The sequence below is a fragment of the Grampus griseus genome (genome assembly GCF_964374135.1).
Source record: "Grampus griseus genome assembly, chromosome: 12".
NCBI classification, from domain to species: Eukaryota; Metazoa; Chordata; class Mammalia; order Artiodactyla; family Delphinidae; genus Grampus; species Grampus griseus.
Window position 1 is genome coordinate 55916876 of NC_139006.1, and position 20244 is coordinate 55937119.

Genomic DNA, 20244 nt, shown 5'->3' on the forward strand with positions numbered 1-20244 from the left:
CACACTTTTCAGACTCTGAGAATCTGTAAATGCTGTTACTGTCTTTTTAGAAAAGAATTATAAACAAAGTGTTATATCTTATTTCCATTTATTTGAGAATATAGTATCACATGATAAGAAGCCCTGACAAAGGGAAAACTTACATTTAAAAATACTGTAAAACATGACACTTAATTAATAAAAAAAACTTTCTTCCATGAAATAAGTGCTAGAAAGACTTATGAGAATTAAATAACAGAAATCTTGCCTAAATATTTGCCTAAGTACATCAAATTTACATACGAATCAATGCAAAAATGTTTTCTACTACAGCAAAATACAGCACAATCTCTAAGCAATAATGCATATAGGGTACTAACTTACAGAACAGTCAGCCAAACCTAAAACTATAGCTAACAGAACTTTTCATTCCTATGACACTATAATAATGCCAATTAGGAGATTGGGGATGGGGTCCAATTTTGAATTGGCTTTCTATGCTGTAGTTATGGTACTTTCATGCCTATTTATCTGGGTAGTTATTTCCCCTGACAACCATAAAATGAGTTTTTTACATAATTTTATGAGAATCATGTTATTACAATGAATTAGTTACTCCAAGATTCCAAGTGGATATTTTGCAGCTTTATTACAAGGCTTTGTGTCAGAATTCTGGCTAGCCCAGGCCTCTAGAAGAAATGGTATTTATATAGATAGATTTGCAAACCTGTCTTTATCGAGCTCACTACTAACTCCAAATTTCTCTCACTCCTAAAAGCAGACCAAGTTTGAAGTCAGCAAAAATTATGGTGAAATTTTGGTTCTTTTCACATGAAGCCCTATAATTTCCAGGAAAAAAAAGGAAATGATCACGTAAAGACATCTGTGACTAGAGTGGTTATCCCCCTAGCTTAGGGTATATTTAGAAACAACAAGAACCTGATCATCTTGAGAGTTTCTTGACTCTGCCTTAAAGGACAAAAAAAAAAAAAAAGGATCATCTTGAGTTTTGAGCTGGACTTCACCCCTGCAGTATTAAGTATATCTCTAGAACTGGAAGGGCAGATTTGTCCACCACTGAAGTAAATGTGTCAGGTACCTGCTACAAATTTTCATCAGTTCAAAATCCAGAATCATTTTTCACAAAGGAGAAGGGTATGATGGGATACAAGTCACAATCAAGGGGGTTGAATGAAGCATTTAAGAGCATGACCAGAACCCTGATATTCTGCTTAAAGGAAAATTCTTACTGGCTTAATGTACCACAGAGATATTCATTTCTAAGCTGAGCACAAAAATGCTGAACACAGAAGTTAAACAAAAACTTACAGTTGATTTTCATTATTCATGGTACTTTTGTCCCATAAAGGTACTGCAAACAATGAATTAGCAAATACTAAACCATATGTGGTTAGGCTCCTGTGAGCCTCTGGTCACAACATTTTCATCAATAAATCAAAACATAAGTTTGTTTTGTGTGTGTAGAGATACTTTATTTAATAAATATTGTTAATTCATTAACATTGAATTCACAGACAACTGCACTAAAACTCATGTCTAAATGAAGCTTATCTGACACATATATTTTCTCTGTAAGGCAGGCACATCACAACCTGCTCACACTTCAGAACTCTAGACAACACTTCAGTTCTACACTTAGGTGCTGTTTTAAACAGAGAAATCACAAACAAAAGATACAAAAATGTAAAAAATCAAAATGTGGCACTAAATACACCGTGAAAAAGACTCTTGTTTAAAACATGACAGCTGAAAAAGAAAGCAAAGCGTTGCTTTGTTCACCCTCACCTGAGGATGTACTGATGAATGACCCACATTTTTTGTCACTCTGTGCATGCCCACAAATGACCACAAACATTCAGTAAGTACTGGTTCGGGGGTTAGAAACAAATTTTAGTGAGTAGGTGAATTCATGAACACAGAATCTTCAAATACAGAATCCATAAATAATTAGGATTGACTGTATGTTCACCAACCTTGCCCTCAATCCAGCCTCTATCTAGATCCCCATTTAACCTTGGACTTTGCACAAGTGGATCATCTCATAATTAACAAACATAATAAACAATAATTCTCTCACACAGTCTCTGTCTCAGTCATGCAGCTCTCAACAGCCTCAAATCTCATTTTCATTTATTTGTGTCTACACCTCCCAAAACAAACAATGCTTTCCTGGCCTCTCACCAGGCAACACCACAGCATAGCTTTTGAAATAACAGCTTTATTGTGGTCCCATTGTCAATGAGGGAAGATAAATAAGCTGGAGTCTGGCACCTCCAGTGAATCATCTTCTCTTTTAGAACTAGATCTGGTAAAAATATTAGTGAATTGACGTAGAGAAAATGTAGGAGTGCTGGTTTTTGTGGCTACACGGGCTTGGGGTGTAGTTCTGGTGCAATGAAAGCTAGGCCAGGTTGCCAGCCATGGTCTTTGGGAGCACAAGGAACTCAGTGACTGGTTAGACCATAGTTTCATGCTCTGTATTCTAACATGATTTCATTCAAATATGGAGAATGTAAATAGACCCAATTTGGGGGAGCTGAGGAAGAATAAGGTAGGAGAAAGGAGGAAGATTCTAACTTTCAGGACCTCATTATTGTATGTGAAACAAAATTAAATGAATATGATTAACGAGGGATTTCTTATAGTCTCTTATTTCCTATGGATACTTCTTAAATCTTAACTCACCCATGAAATCAAATGCATATTGGAGAACTTTTATGATCTTATCCCATTAGACAATTTGGGGAAATTTCCAGATTCACAAAAGGCCCCAAAGAAAGAATTATATTTTCTATTTTCTACTCCAGGTCTTTTACAGGAGTGCTTTGTGGATGATCACTCATTATATATAGTGTGAGAAGCCCAGTTCCTCTAAAGTTAAATGTCCTCTTCAAAGGAAATTGTGTACTTTATGATCAGTCTTCCTCCCCACCCTTCAGCTATAGCCTGCTCAGGTGACTCGCAGGTATTGACGAGGAACTAACTTTCCAGAGGGCTTCTACCATCTACTGTAGTTTAGCAACTCTCATATATACCAAAGCAAGGAGGATCTATCTCAATTATCTGGTATGATAAAGTACGTAGGTTCTATTTAATAACATAGGAACAAACAAAGAATTATCAGGGTTCCTAATGTAGGTTAACCTTGAGGACATTGTTACTGATTGAAGATAATGTATTATGCCAGAAGCTCTCATAAGGAGTTACAGGGTGAACGTAAACCACACATTTAGACAGGGAAAAATTCAAATACTCTAAGGATCACTAATTTATGGGAACAGTCTTCAGGCTAATAGGCATTATTTGAACATTTCTTGTGAGACTCTTTACTCCCAGAACATAGTATCCACAACTTTAGAATAAAGATCAAATCTCTTAGTTTTGAGAACAAAACTGTTATACCCCCATGACTTCATGACAAAACAAAACAGTGGCTACTGTGTTTCCTTCTCTCTTCTTTTCTAATCACTTGCTTTCAAAAGTGGAGCAAGTGTCAGGAAGAAAATATTCAGTCATTATTTAAAAAAAAAATAGTTTGGCCTCTTCTGACCTCTTCCAAAATAATGATAAAATTGACTGGCTTTAACCTGTCCTAAAAGAACTTTGCAATCAATTGTTCTCCATAGAATGTCCTGTTTGTTTTTAGATGATAGTAATGTCCTTGGGATGTAGGATGAGATCACAGGAACTTAGAGAGTCTTTCCCTTTGTTTAGAGGCTAATGTTTAGAGGAGGTAGTGACAGAAGTGGGAAAAAGGAAATAGAAATAAAATGTTTGTGGGTCCATTAGATATGAAATATGGTTGAAGCAACAGACATGAAGGAATAGATGCAACAACAGACAGACCTTGGGATTTAGTGCTGGTATATTTCAGGGCATTCCATTACATGCATAAAAGTACCACAAACCGAAAGATTTCACTGAAAACAATTCTTCCCCATATGAATCTTTATATAAATTAGATACAAGCAATATGCAGTTAAACTAGGTATTAAATAGAGTATGTCAAATAGCAGACCAAAGCCTGAGTTTTCTTGTAACAAAGCAGTTTAATTTGAGTGTGCTTTATTTGATATTCTCTATTTGTTATCCTCTCCATTATTACTGTATTCCTGTATGATTGTACCACCATTCTCTTTTCCATTGACTGGCTACTTTGTCCGTCTGTACACTTGAAGCATTTGTACTTAAAAACCATGGATTAACACTATAAGGCAGGTAGATAGGAGTCGGAATTAATCTTTACAAAAGCATATAATAAAGTAAGAATACATTTTCCTCTCTGGTGTCCATCTTCTGCCATTATGTTAAAAATTCTAGAAAAGCTTTTTGGATAATTCTTAACCAAATGATTTACAAAGGTCAAAGTAATGATACTATTCAAGTAATATTATCCAGAGTCATGATTTCTGATGAGTAGGATACATTGGTGCAAAGGAAAAGCAGAATAACAAAACTTCACAGTACTCAGTTTTTAAGACCAAAGTTCAATGAAGAAAGAGAAAGCACATCATCTGGAGAAACTTAAGAACAAAAGAGTTCCTAAGCTCCAAAATGAGTTTTTCTGGGTTTGTTTTTCAGTTACTTTACAATTCTTGCTGTTTTATTTTCAGTAGTGGTTGGGGTTGGGGGCACATTATAGCATTTTGGATGGATGAGTTTTGCAAAGTGCTAAGCAATAAAACATCTGTTATGAAACATGTGCTATGGCTTTGGGGTATGTACTGAAACCAGTCAGTATTATTTTGAAGTGAGAGAATGAATGGCCAAAAAATGAGCACAACCTGTTTTATTAATATTATTTTTATTTGAAAGGACCATTTTAATCCAAATAAGTTATTTTTCTCCTGTAAATTGAACCTTTCACAAATACATTACCATTGTTGTTCAACATACGTTTTTAATATTCTATGGAATAGAAAAAAAATATATGCATTATACTCTAATGTTTCTAGCATTTCACTGGTTGAACTCATTCTTGGAGATGGTATAAAGAAGTGACAACATTTATCCTTTCATTATAAAGCATTTTTTTGTTTTGTTTTGTTTGTTTGTTTTTTTGCAGTACGCGGGCCTCTCACTGCTGTGGCCTCTCCCGTTGTGGAGCACAGGCTCCGGACACGCAGGCTCAGCGGCCATGGCTCATGGACCTAGCCGCTCTGCGGCATGTGGGATCTTCCCGGACTGGGGCACAAACTTGTGTCCCCTGCATCAGCAGGCGGACTCTCAACCACTGTACCACCAGGGAAGCCCTAAAGCATGTTTTTATTTACTAATAATTATTGAAAATAGACTTCATATACCAAATTGGGCTGGGTGACTTAGTGAAATAAAAGTATTTGAATACATTATCAATATTCCCAAGAATTTATAAATTATATGGTAAGAAAAGTCAAGTCTTCCTTTTTCATATAAAGTAAATACAATTTTTAAAAAGTGTTCAAAAAACCCTTGGATCCAAGGATACATTATTTAATTAGAGAGGAATAAGTAGAGTATACAAATCAGTAGAATAATGCAGCAAATATTTAAAAAATGTAGAAACTAACTTATCATGAGCATAAATCATAGCAAAAAAAAAAAAAAAAAAAAGAAAAAATGCCTGTATCAGTCAGGCCAGGCTATATTATGCAGATATCTATATATCTATACCTTTCTATTTATCTTTCTATCTCTATCTCTCTCAGTAACTTTCAATTATAAAAGTTTATTTCTTACTCTTCCAGTATTCACTGAGGGACTAAGCAATTCTCAAAGACAGATGTCTTTCTTGTGATAGGTCTACATTCTAGGTTGTTTCAATCTTGTGGAATCTTCATGTTAACATATGTTTCCAGATTTAGGGAAGAAAACATAGATAATGGCACACTGTCTCTGACATACTTTTATCCAGAAATGACACATGTCATTAATGTTCATATTCATTGATGAAAGGAATTATGAAGCCATTACTAAAGCCAAGTAAAGATACACTGGGAAGAAGAGGAGACCTAGAATTTTGTTAATCACAAGTTGTGTCCACCACACCATTTTACTATGTTTTGGCAAATTTTATTCTCACATTATTATTGGATTATGATATTATCCAATATACTAATTTAAAATCAATGCTAGTAGTAGTAACTATCAATTACATAATGTTGATCTAAGCAATTTACACATGCCATTTAAATGAACAATTGTTAACAATGTGGCAAAATAGGTGTAGAATAAAACTTGCTCAAACAAACTCCCAAAATTTGGGAAAAAAGTTTTTAAACCTATGTGTTTAACTGTATTCCTGAACCTGCTGGAAAATAAAATAAATTATTTGAAACCATGTTGACTGAAAATAATGCACAACATAAAATTGAGAATTGTGTTTTGTTTGGACTTACTGAGGACTTAAACCCAGGAGACAGCCTCTCAAATAGTTCTGAGGGACTGTTCTGAAGAGCTAGGAGAGGAGCCAGTATATATAGGAGATTTTTGGGAGGAAAATAAGGTATTCAAACATCAGAAGTTTACCACTAATTAAAGAAAAAAACAGACATCTCAAGTTAATGAATTTGCTATGTATGGAAGATGCAAGAGTCTGGGATTAAAAAATTATTCCTTTGATATGCACCTTAACTATCTAAGACCAGTATCCTGTTTTTCTCCATTCTGAATCCCCTCCAGAGTGCACCTTTGTGGATGGCTGAAGTGGTTGATGGCTTTACCATCCTTTGTTTACTGATATGACAGGTGACATTTTTGTCCACAATTAAAACAGAGAATAGTTATCATTGGAGTGATAACAAGTGCTGGTTAATTCACTGGGGGTCATTTACAAATCTCTATGGCCGAGAAATAAGTTTTACCAAGATATGGGGAATAACTGAGAAATCATATATATTCAAAACTCTGAAAAATTAGAACTGCAAACTAAAATGACAGCCATTGAAATTATCAAATAAAAATATAATATACATATGTGAAATATGAGGGAATCAAAAATGGCTAAAGAACAGGAGATCATCAAAAATGGTAATGTGGGAGGAGGCAGTTCAAGGTGGTGGTGTAGGAAGAACCTGCACACATCTCCCCCCACTAACACAACAAATCTACAGCTACATATTGATTGCTTCCTTCTGAAAAATAACTGGTAACTAGCTGAACAGTCCCTGCATAACAAAGGATAAAACAGCCACATCAAGATGAGCAGGAGAGGCAGAGACTTGGTCTCACCCAAAACCTCACAGCTGATTCAGCGACCCACAATCAGAAGCAATATCACAAGTACAAATATTCTCCCTGAGGAATGAGGGTTCCGTGTCATACAGCAGGCAACCCAACCCTTGAGACCTGCACCAAAGAGATGAGTCTCTAAAAGTCTGGCTTTGAAAACCAATGGGGTTTATGTCCAGAAGAACCACATCAGTGTAGAGAATGGAGATTCCACTCTTAAAGAGCTTGCATGTAGACTCCCTCACCCCAGGAGCCAGAGAAAAAGCAACAGTTTGAAAAGTGTCCAGACCAATGTGAAGGAGACTCATTTGTAAATCTTAAAACATCTGCTAAAGGAGCAGGAGACTGTAGGCACTCTCTTCAGAAACAGGGATAGAGGCACTCTCTCCAGAGGTCACGGCATCAATTTCTCACTCTCTCCCTAATCTGTTAGTGCCAGTGGGTGTGCCCCATCCCCTTACAAATCCTGTGGCCCCACAAAAGCTGGGCAGACTTGTGCAGCACACACAGGGAATGGTCCTTGAGAACCTGGCTTTGGTGACCAGAAGTAGTTTGTTTCTGAATCCCAGGGTTCTGAAACAATTGAAAGGACAGTCCTTGGCAGGCTGCCAATCTCAGGGCTCCACACGGATAGTGTACTGAAACAAACTCCAGTCTCCCTGTGAAAAAGGCCTAATTACTCATCCTGGAGCGTCAACCTGAGGGGCATGCTTCAGTTTTACCACACATCTAAACCCTACAGAAGCACTCTCAGGGTAGGCTGGGGGATGCCATCTCTACACTCTCCCTTGGCCTCACTACAGCTTGCTGGTACCTCCCAAAAAGGAACTCACTCACTCAGCTGGAGTCCTGATTTTTCCAACATCAACAAGAGGACACCTGGATTGCCTGGTCTGGAGGCTAACAGGTTTTACAATTGCAATCCCACAGGATGGTATATAGGTACATATTTGCATATTTTAAAAGCTGCTGCCTGAGGGTCTAGCTTCTAATCAGACTGAAGCTAGGTGCTGACTGAGACCTCTCCCTTTGGAAAACTCCCAGGCCTTGACATACTCTCAACAACTGGGACCTATCAAGAATCAATCAGCCTGCTTAGACAATCACAAAGGTTCAAGTGACAATGAAGAGGTAGAAGGTTAAACAGTAAAGTTCATTTCCTACACAAGGGCACTCATTCATGACTGAGAGAGATAACAGTTCTGCCTGACACATAGAAACAAACAGAGTGAAGCAAAATGAGGAGACAGAAGAAGATGTTCCACCCAAAAGAACAAGGTAAAACCCTAGGAAAAAATCCTTAATAAAATGTAGATAAGTAATTTACCTGATAAAAAGATCAAAGTAATTACCCATAAAGATCCCACCAAACCCTGGAGATGAATGAACACTGTGAGAACTTCAACAAAGAGATAAACAGTATAAGAAAGTATCAAACAGAACTCACAGTGTGGAAGAATACAATAACTGAAAAAATAATAATAATAGAGGGGTTTAAAAGCAGACTAGATGAAGCAGCAGAAAGAATCAGTGATCTGGAAGACAGGACAGTGAAACCTAAACAGAGCACCAAAAAAAAAAAAATTACAAAGTGAAGATAGCTTAAGGGATCTATGGGGTAACATCAAGAAATGTAATATTCACATTATAGGAGTCCCAGAAGGAGAAGAGAGAGAGAAAAGAACAGAAAATTTGTTTGAAGAAATAATGACTGAACACTTCTCTAACTTGAGGAAGGAAACAGAAATCCAGATTCAGGAAGCCCAGAGAGTTCCAAAGAAGATGAATGTAAAGAGACCCACACTAAAACATATAATTTCAATGACATTTAAAGAAAAAAATCTTAAAAGCAGAAGAGAAAAACAACTTTCTATGGGGACCCCCATATTCTCAGCAGAAATTCTGCAGGACAGAAGGATTGGCATGATGTATTCAAAGTGATGAAAGGAAAAAACAAAACAAAACAAAAATACTTCCAACTAAGAATACTGTACTCAGAAAAGCTATTATTCAGAATTGAAAGAGAGAGAAAGCTTTCCAGACAAACAAAAATGGAAAGAATTCATCACCACTACCCTGGCCTTACATTAAATGTTAAAGGAAATTTTAAGCTGAAAATAAAGGGTACTAATTAGTATCAAGAAAACATATGAATGTAAAAATCTCACCACAACAAAATATTGGAACAATGAGTAGGGAGAGTGAAGTAGCAATTGAAAACTTCTCAACATAGAAAAGTCTAGGACCAGAGGGTTTCACTAGCTTATTCTATCAAATATTCAAAGAAACTTTAATATCTATCTTTCTCAAACTCTTCCATAAAACTGAAGAGGAGGAAATGCTCCTAAACTCTTATTACAAGGACAGCAAAACCAGACAAGAAAGAAAAAAAAAAAAAAAAATTAAAGGCCCATATCTCTGATGAACATGTGAAAATATTCTAAAGAAAATATTAGCAAACTGAATTCAACAATACATTAAAAACATCATACACAATGATCAAGTGGGATTTATTCCAGGGATCATTCAACATTCACACATCAATCAACATGATATACCAAAGTAAGAAAATGAAGGATAAAAATAATATAATCATCTCAATATATGTAGAAAAAGCATTTGACAACATTCAACACCTATTTTTGATAAAAATTCTTAACAAAGTGGGTATAGACAGAATGTACCTCAACATAATAAAAACCATATGTGACTAGCCTATAGTTAACATTATACTTAATGGTGAAAAGCTGAAACTTTTCTTCTAAAATCAGGAACAAGACAAGAGGGCCCACCCTCATCACTTTTATTCAACACAGCATTAGAAAACCTAACCAGAGCAAATAGAAGAAAAAGAAATAAAAGGCATCCAAATTGGAAACAAAGAAGTAAGATTGTCACTATTTGTATATGACATAATTTTTAGAGAAAACCTTAAAGATTCTTCCCCCAAACTAACAAACTAACTGAAAGGACAACTAATAAACAAATTCAGTAAATTTGTAGGGTACATAATCAATATACAAAAATCTGCTGTTTAATACACTAACATTGAAATATTAGAAAAGAAATTAATAAAACAGTCCAATATTCAATTACATGAAAAATAATAAAATAGTTAGGAATAAATTTAACCAAGGAAGTGAAAGACTTATATACAGAAAACTAGAAGATATCAATGAAAGAAACTGAAGAAGATAAACAAACGAAAAAACATTCCATAATAATGAATTGGAAGAATGAACATTATTAGAAGGCCCATATTACCCAAAACAATCTACAGATTCAATGCAATTCCCATAAAAATTCCAATGACATTTTTCTTAGAAATAAGACACAGAATCCTAAAATTGGTATGGAAGCACAAAACATCCTGAAACTCCAAAGCAATCTTGAGAAATAAGAACAAACCTGGAAGCATCACGTTCCAAGATTTCAAACTATATTATGAAGCTATAGTAATCAAAACAGTATGGTATTGACCAAAAACTGAAACATAGATCAATGGAATAGAGAGCCCAGAAATAACTCACACTTATATGTCCAATTAATATATGACAAAAGAGGCTAGGCTATACACTGGGAAAAGGACTGTCTCTTCAGTAAGTGATGTTGGGAAAACTGGACAGTCACAGCAGAAGAAAAGAACACTGTCTTACACCATACACAAAAATTAACTCAAACTGAGTTTAAGAATTGAAGGTAAGACCAGAAACAGTAAATCTCCTGGAAAACACGTGGGCAGAAATATCCTTGACTTGGTCTTTGCAATATTTTCAGGATCTGACTCCAAAGGCAATGGGAACAAAAAACAAAAATGAACAAATAAGTCCACATCAAATTTAAATGTTCTGAACAACAAAGGAAACCATCAACAAAATAAAAAAAATCAATCTATTGAATGAGAGAAAATATTTGCAAATCATTAAAAAAATGGCATAGTATTTGAATAAACATTTTTCTAAATATGACATATAGATGGCCAACAGGAATATGAAAACATGCACAACATTACTAATCATCAAGGAAATACAATCAAAACCACTATGACAGAGATTTGAGAAGATGACGGAACAGTAAGACATGGAGATCAACTTCCACCCCACAGATACATCAGAAATACATCTATATGTGGAACTGCTCCTATAGAACACCCACTGAACGCTGGCAGAAGACTCAGACCTCCCAAAAGGCAAGAAACTCCCCCACATACCTGGGTAGGGCAAAAGGAAAAAGAAAAAACAGAGACAAAAGAAGAGGGACAGGACCTGCACCAGTGGGAGGGAACTGTGAAGGAGGAAAGGTTTCCACACACTAGAAGCCCCTTTGCTGGCAGAGACTGCGGGTGGAGGAGGGGGAAGCTTCAGAGCCACAGAGGAGAGCACAGCAACAGGGCTGTGGTGGGCAAAACGGAGAGATTCCTGCACAGAGGATCCGTGCCCACCAACACTCACCAGCCCGAGAGGCTTGTCTGCTCACCCCACCGGGATGGGCGGAGGATGGGAGCTGAGGCTCAGGTTTCGGTTGGATGCAGGAAGAGGACTGGGGTTGGCGGCGAGAACACAGCCTGAAGGGGTTAGTGCTCCTCGGCTAGCCGGGAGGGAGTCCAGGAAAAGCCTGGAGCTGCCGAAGAGACAAGAGACTTTTTCTTGCCTCTTTGTTTCCTGGGACTCGAGGAGAAGGGATTAAGAGTGCTGCTTAAAGGAGCTACAGAGATGGGCGCAAGCCACAGCTATCAGCACGGACCCCAGAGACGGGTGTGAGATGCTAAGGCTGCTGCTGCAGCCACCAAGAAGCCTGTGTGCAAGTACAGGTCACTATCCACACTGCCCCTCCTAGGAGCCTGTGCAGACCGCCACTGCCAGGGTCCCATGACCCAGGGACAAATTTCCCGGGAGAACGCATGGCGTGCCTCAGGTTGGTGCAACGTCACGCTGGCCTCTGCCGCTGCAGGCTTGCCCCGCATCCATATACATCCCCCGAAGGCCTGAGTGAACCAGAGCTGCCAAATCAGCTGCTCCTTTAACCCTGTCTTTTCTGAGTGAAGAACAGACGCCTTCAGGCTACCTACACGCAGAGGTGGGGCCAAATCCAAAGCTGAACCCCGGGAGCTGTGCGAACAAAGAAGAGAAAGGGAAATTTCTTCCAGCAGCCTCAGGAGCAGCGGATTAAAGCTCTACAATCAACTTGATGTACCCTTCATCTGTGGAATACCTGAATAGATAATGAATCATCCCAAATTAAGGAGGTGGACTTTGGGAGCAAAATATATTATTTTTTCCCCTTTTCCTCTTTTTGTGAGTATGTTTATGCTTCTGTGTGAGATTTTGTCCGTATAGCTTTGCTTTCACCATTTGTCCTAGGGTTCTATCCATCCATTGTTTTCTTTGTTTTGTTTTTTTTAACATTAAAAAATTTTTTGTCTTAATAACTATTTCTTATTTTAATAACTTTATTTTATCTTACTTTATTTTATTCTCTTTCTCTCTTTCTTTCTATTTTTTCTCCCTTTTATTCTGAGCTGTGTGGAAGACAGTCTCTTGGTGCTCCAGCCAGGCGTCAGGGGTGTGCCACTGAGGTTGGAGAGCGAACTTCAGGACACTGGTTCACAAGAGACCTCCCAGCTCCACGTAATATCGAATGGCAAAGATCTCCCAAAGATCTCCATCTCAACACAAAGACCCAGCTTCACTCAACGACCAGCAAGCTAAAGGGTTGGACACCCTATTCCAAACAACTAGCAAGATAGGAACACAACCCCATCAATTAGCAGAGAGGCTGCCTAAAATCATAATAGGGCAACAGACACCCCAAAACACACCACCAGACATGGAGCTGCCCAACAGAAAGACAAGATCCAGCCTCATCCACCAGAACACAGGCACTAGTCCCCTCAATCAGGAAACCTACACACCCCACTGAACCAACCTTAGCCACTGGGGACTGACACCAAAAACAACGGGTACTATGAACCTACAGCCTGTGAAAAGGAGACCTCAAACACAGTAAGATAAGCAAAATGAGAAGACACAAAAACACACAGCAAATGAAGGAGCAAGATTAAAAACCCACCAGACCTAACAAGCGAAGAGGAAATAGGCAGTCTACCTGAAAAAGAATTCAGAATAATGAGAGAAAAGATGACCCAAATTTTGGAAATAGAGTAGAGAAAATGCAAGAAACATTTTACAAGGACCCAGAAGAACTAAAGAGGAAACAAGCAATGATGAACAACACAATAAATGAAATGAAAAATACTCTAGAAGGGATCAATAGCAGAATAACTGAGGCAGAAGAACGGATAAGTGACCTGGAAGATAAAATAGTGGAAATAACTACTGCAGAGTAGAATAAAAAAAAAAAAAGAATGAAAAGAACTGAGGACAGTCTCAGAGACCTCTGGGTCAACATTAAATGCTCCAACATTTGATTAGTGGTTCCAGAAGAAGAAGAGAAAAAGAAAGGGACTGAGAAAATATTTGAAGAGATTATAGTTGAAAACTTTGTAATATGGGAAAGGAAATAGTTAATCAAGTCCAGGAAGCACAGAGAGTCCCATATAGGATAAATCCAAGGAGAAATACGCCAAGACACATAATAATCAAACTGTCAAAAATTAAATATAAAGAAAATATATTAAAAGCAGCAAGGGAGAAACAACAAATAACACACAAGGGAATCCCCATAAGGTTAACAGCTGATCTTTCAGCAGAAACTCTGCAAACTCCCCAAAAAAGGGAGTGGCAGGACATATTTAAAGTGATGAAGGAGAAAAATCTGCAATGAAGATTACTCTACCCATCAAGGATCTCATTCAGATTTGATGGAGAAATTAAAACCTTTACAGACAAGCAAAAGCTGAGAGAGTTCAGCACCACCAAACCAGCTTTACAACAAATGCTAAAGGAACTTCTCTAGGCATGAAACACAAGAGAAGGAAAAGACCTAAAATAACAAACCCAAAACAATTAAGAAAATGGGAATAGGAACATACATATTGATAATTACATTTAATGTAAATGAATTAAATAGTCCCACCAAAAGAAACAGACTGGCTGAATGGATACAAAAACAAGACCCATATATATGCTGTCTACAAGAGACCCACTTCAGACCTAGGGACACATACAGACTGAAAGTGAGGGGATGGAAAAAGATATTCCATGTAAATGGAAATCAGAAGAAAGCTGGAGTAGCAATTCTCATATCAGACAAAATAGACTTTAAAATAAACACTATTACAACAGACAAAGAAGGACACTACACAACGATCAAGGCATTGATCTAAGAAGAATATATAACAGTTGTAAATATTTATGCACCCAGCATAGGAACACCTCAATACATAAGGCAAATACTAGCAGCCATAAAAGGGGAAATCGACAGTAACACATTCATAGGAGGGGACTTTAACACCCCACTTTCACCAATGGACAGATCATCCAAAATGAAAATAAATAAGGAAACACAAGCTTTAAATGATACATTAAAAAACATGGATTTGATAGATATTTATAGGCCATTCCATCCGAAAACAACAGAATACACATTTTTCTCAAGTGCTCATGGAACATTCTCCAGGATAGATCATATCTTGGGTCACAAATCAAGCCTTGGTAAATTTAAGAAAATTGAAACCGTATCAAGTGTCTTTTCTGACCACAACACTATGAGACTAGATATCAATTACAGGAAAAGATCTGTAAAAAACACAAACACATGGAGGCTAAACAATGCACTACTTTATAACACAGAGATCACTGAAGAAATCAAAGAGGAAAGCAAAATATACCTGGAAACAAATGACGATAAAAACACGATGACCTAAAACCTATGGGATGCAGCAAAAGCAGTTCTAAGAGGGAACTTTATAGCAATACAATCCTACCTTAAGAAACAGGAAACATTTCAAATAAACAACCTAACCTTGCACCTAAAGCAATTAGAGAAAGAAGAACAAAAAAGGCACCACAGTTGGCAGAAGGAAATAAATAATAAAGATCAATCAGAAATAAATGAAAAAGAAATGAAGGAAAAGATAGCAAAGATCAATAAAACTAAAAGCTGTTTCTTTGAGAAGATAAACAAAATGGAAAAACCATTAGCCAGACTCATCAAGAAAAAAAGAGAGAAGACTCAAATCAATAGAATTAGGAAATAAAAAGAAGTAACAAATGACACTGCAGAAATACAAAGGATCAGGAGAGATTACTACAAGCAACACTATACCAATAAAATGGACAACCTGGAAGAAATGGACAAACACTTAGAAATGCACAACGTGCCGAGATTGAACCAGGAAGAAATAGAAAATATGAACAGACCAATCACAAACAATGAAATTGAAACTGTGATTAAAAATCTTCAAACAGGTCTTCCCAGGTGGCACAGTGGTTGAGAATCTGCCTGCCGATGAAGGGGACAAGGGTTCATGCCCCGGTCTAGGAAGATCCCACATGCTGCGGAGTGGCTGTGCCTTGAGCCATGGCCACTGAGCCTGCACGTCTGGAGCCTGTGCTCCGCAACGGGAGAGGCCACAACAGTGAGAGGCCTGCATACGGCAAAAAAAAAAAAAAAAAAACTTCAAACAAACAAAGCTCAGGACCAGATGGCTTCACAGGCGTATTCTATGAAACATATAGAGAAGAGCTAACACCTATCCTTCTCAAACTCTTCCAAAATGTAGCAGAAGGAGTAAAACTCCCAAACACATTCTACGAGGCCACCAACAACCTGATACCAAAACCAGACAAAGATGTCACAAACAAAGAAAACTACAGGCCAATATCACTGATGAACATAGATGCAAAAATCCTCAACAAAATACTAGCAAACAGAATCCAACAGCACATTAAAAGGATCATACACCGTGATCAAGTGGAGTTTATTCCAGGAATGCAAGGATTTTTCAATATAAGCAAATCAATCAACGTGATACACCATATTAAAAAATTGAAGGAGGAAAAAACATATGATCATCTCAATAGATGCAGAGAACGCTTTTGAGAAAATTCAACACCGATTTATGATAAAAACCCTGCAGAAAGTAGGCATAGAGGGAACTTTCCTCAACATAATAAAAACCATATATGACAAAGCAACAGCCAACATCATCCTCAATGGTGAAAAACTGAAACCATTGCCACTAAGCTCAGGAACAAGACAAGGTTGCCCACTCTCACCACTCTTATTCAACATAGTTTTGGGAGTTTTAGCTACAGCAATCAGAGAAGAAAAAGAAATAAAAGTAATCCAAATCGGAAAAGAAGAATTAAAGCTGTCACTGTTTGCAGATGACATACTATACATAAAGAATCCTAAAGATGCTACCAGAAAATGAGTAGAGCTAATCAATGAATTTGGTAAAGTAGCAGAATACAAAATTAATGCACAGAAATCTCTGGCATTCTTATACAATAATGATGAAAAATCTGAAAGTGAAATTAAGAAAATACTCCCATTTACCACTGCAACAAAAAGAATAAAATGTCTAGGAATAAACCTACCTAAGGAGACAAAAGACCTGTATGCAGAAAGCTAGAAGACACTGATGAAAGAAATTAAAGATGATACAAATAGATGGTAAGATATACCATGTTCTTGGATTGGAAGAATCAACATTGCGATAATGACTCTCCTACCCAAAGCAATCTACAGATTCAATGCAATCTCTACCAAACTACCACTGGCATTTTTCACAGAAGTAGAACAAAAAATTTCAGACTTTGTATGGAAACACAAAAGACCCCGAAGAGCCAAAGCAATCTTGAGAGCAAAAAAATGGAGCTGCAGGAATCAGGCTCCCTGACTTCAGACTATACTACAAAGCTACAGTAATCAAGACAGTATGGTACTGGCACAAAAACAGAAAGATAGATCAATGGAACAGGATAGAAAGCCCAGAGATAAACCCACACACATATGGTCATCTTATCTTTGATAAAGGTGGCAGGAATGTTCAGTGGAGAAAAGACAGCCTCTTCAATAAGTGGTGTTGGGAGAACTGGACAGGTAAATGTAAAAGTATGAAGTTAGAACAATCCCTAACGCCATGCACAAAAATAAACACAAAATGGATTAAAGACCTAAATGTAAGGTCAGACACCATAAAATTCTTAGAGGAAAACATAGGCAGAACACTCTATGACGTAAATCACAGCAATATCCTTTTTGACCCGCCTCCTAGAGAAATGGAAATAAAAACAAAAATAAACAAATGGGACATAATGAAACTTAAAAGCTTTTGCACAGCAAAGGAAACCATAAACAAGACCAGAAGACAACCCTCAGAATGGGAGAAAATATTTCCAATGAAGCAACTGACAAAGGATTAATCTCCAAAATTTACAAACAGCTCATGCAGCATAACAAAAAACAAACAATCCAATCCAAAAATGGGCAGAAGACCTAAACAGACATTTCTCCAAAGAAGATATAGAGATTGCCAACAAACACATGAAAGAATTCTCAGCATCATTAATCATTAGAGAAATGCAACTCAAAACTACAATGAGATATCATCTCACACCAGTCAGTATGGCCGTCATCAAAAAATCTAGAAACAATAAATGTTGGAGAGGGTGTGGAGAAAAGGGAACACTCTTGCACTGTTGATGGGATTGTAAATTGATACAGCCACTACGGAGAACAGCATGGAGGTTCCTTCAAAAACTACAAATAGAACTACCGTATGACCCAGCACTCCCACTACTGGGAATATACCCTGAGAAAACCATAATTCAAAAGTGTCATACCAAAATGTTCATTGCAGCTCTATTTACAGTAGCCAGGACATGGAAGCAACCTAAGTGTCCATCAACAGATGAATGGATAAAGAAGATGTGGCACATATATACAATGGAATATTACTCAGCCATAAATGGAAATGAAATTGAGTTATTTTTAGTGAGGTGGATGGCCCTAGAGTCTGTCATACAGAGGGAAGTAAGTCAGAAAGAGAAAAACAAATACCGTATGCTAACACATATATATGGAATCTAAGAAAAAAAAAAAACGTTCATTAAGAACCATTTATGGGTAAGACGAGAATTAAGAGACAGACCTACTAGAGCATAGTCTTGAGGATACGGGGAGGCGGAAGTGTAAGTTGTGACAAAGTGAGAGAGTGGCATGGACATATATACACTACCAAACGTAAAATAGATAGCTAGTGGGAAGCAGCTGCATAGCACAGGGAGATCAGCTAGGTGGTTTGTGACCACCTAGAGGGGTAGGATAGAGAGTGTGGGAGGGAGGGAGAGGCAAGAGGGAAGAGATTTGGGAACATATGTATATGTATATCTGATTCACTTTGTTATAAGGCAGAAACTAACACACCATTGTAAAGCAATTATACTACAATAAAGATTTTAAAACAAAAAACACAAAACACAATGAGATATCACCTCACACCTGTCAGAATGTTTATTATCAAAAGGACAAGTATTGGCAAAAATGTGAAGAGAAGTGAACCCTTGTGCATTGTTGATGGGATGGCTACACTGTTGTTGGGGCAGCTGCCACAAACAATGTGGAGTTTCTTCAAAAAATTAAAAATATAACTACCATATGATCCAACAATTCCACTTCATAGTATTTATCTGAAGAAAATGATAACCCTAGTTCAAAAATATATATGCAGCCCAATGTTCATAGCAGCTTATTTACAATAGCCAAGATATGGAAGCAAACTTACTATCCATTCATGGATGAAAAGATAAAAAAGATGTGATAGATATAGATATAGATATATAGACATAGATTATACACAATGGATTATTATTCAGCCATAACAAATAATGAAATCTTGCCATTTGTGACAACATGGATGGACTTTGATATTATTATTTTAAATAAGATAAGTCAGATGGAAAAAAAACAAATACCATATGATTTCACTTATATTTGGAATCTAAAAATCAAAACAAACTAAGAACTAAGAAACCAAACAAAATTCATAGATACAGAGAACAGTTTGGTGGCTGCCAGAGGGGACAGGAGTTGGAGGTAGGCAAAATAGGTGGAAAGTTTAAGAGTTACAAACTTCCAGCTATAAAATAAATGTCACAGAGATGTAATGTACAACATGGTGGCTATAGTAAATAACGCTATATTGCAAATTTGAAGGTTGTCAAGAAATTAAATATTAAAATTTCTCATCAAAAGAAAAAAATGTAACTCTATATGATGACAGATGGTAACTAGACATTGTGGTGATCATTTTACACTGTATACAAATGTCAAATCATTATGTCATATACAAGAAACTAACATAGTGTTGTGTGTCAACTATATGTCAATAAAAAATATAGTGTGTTTATTTAAGAAAGATATGGTGGATTTGACACAAAATCAATTTCACCTTCTTGTTGAATTTTATCACTGAAATTAGATGATAATGGATTATTAAATATATGACTAGACAGAGGTACAGAAATAATTGGGAAGTTGGGTGATACATTTGAAGAAATCATCTAAAATCAGCAAGTGCTGGTAATATCACACTTACAAAATAACCCCTCATTTGTAGCATTTGTCAATTCTAAATATTCTCATTATAACCATTTTCAAGCCAATGATGGTTTAAAAACTGGTTCAAAAATTTTCTGAATATTCAGCAATTGGCTCTTAGAAGCTGCTATAAGCCAGTTCCAGTATATCACAAAATACAATACAGAGAACCAACAAAAGGGAAAATATGAAGTAGAATAGAAATCAAGGACAAAGTGAGAAAGAATGGAATATATCTAATAGAAATTACAAAAGGAAAGACTAGAGAGAAAGTTGAAGAGGTTATTTTCAAAGAGAAGATGGGCAAAGATTCTTCATAATTAATAAATGATACATGGCATTTAAATTTAGAAAAATAAATAATTTCAAGTAGAATAGATTTTTTAAAAAAATCATAGTGAACCTGAAGATCAAAAAAGACAATAACATATCCTAGAATTAGTCAGAGAGAAAACGTAGTTCACCTACAAAAGAATGTTAATTATACCGACAGCTGACTTCTCAAAAACACCACAAGAAGTCAGATAA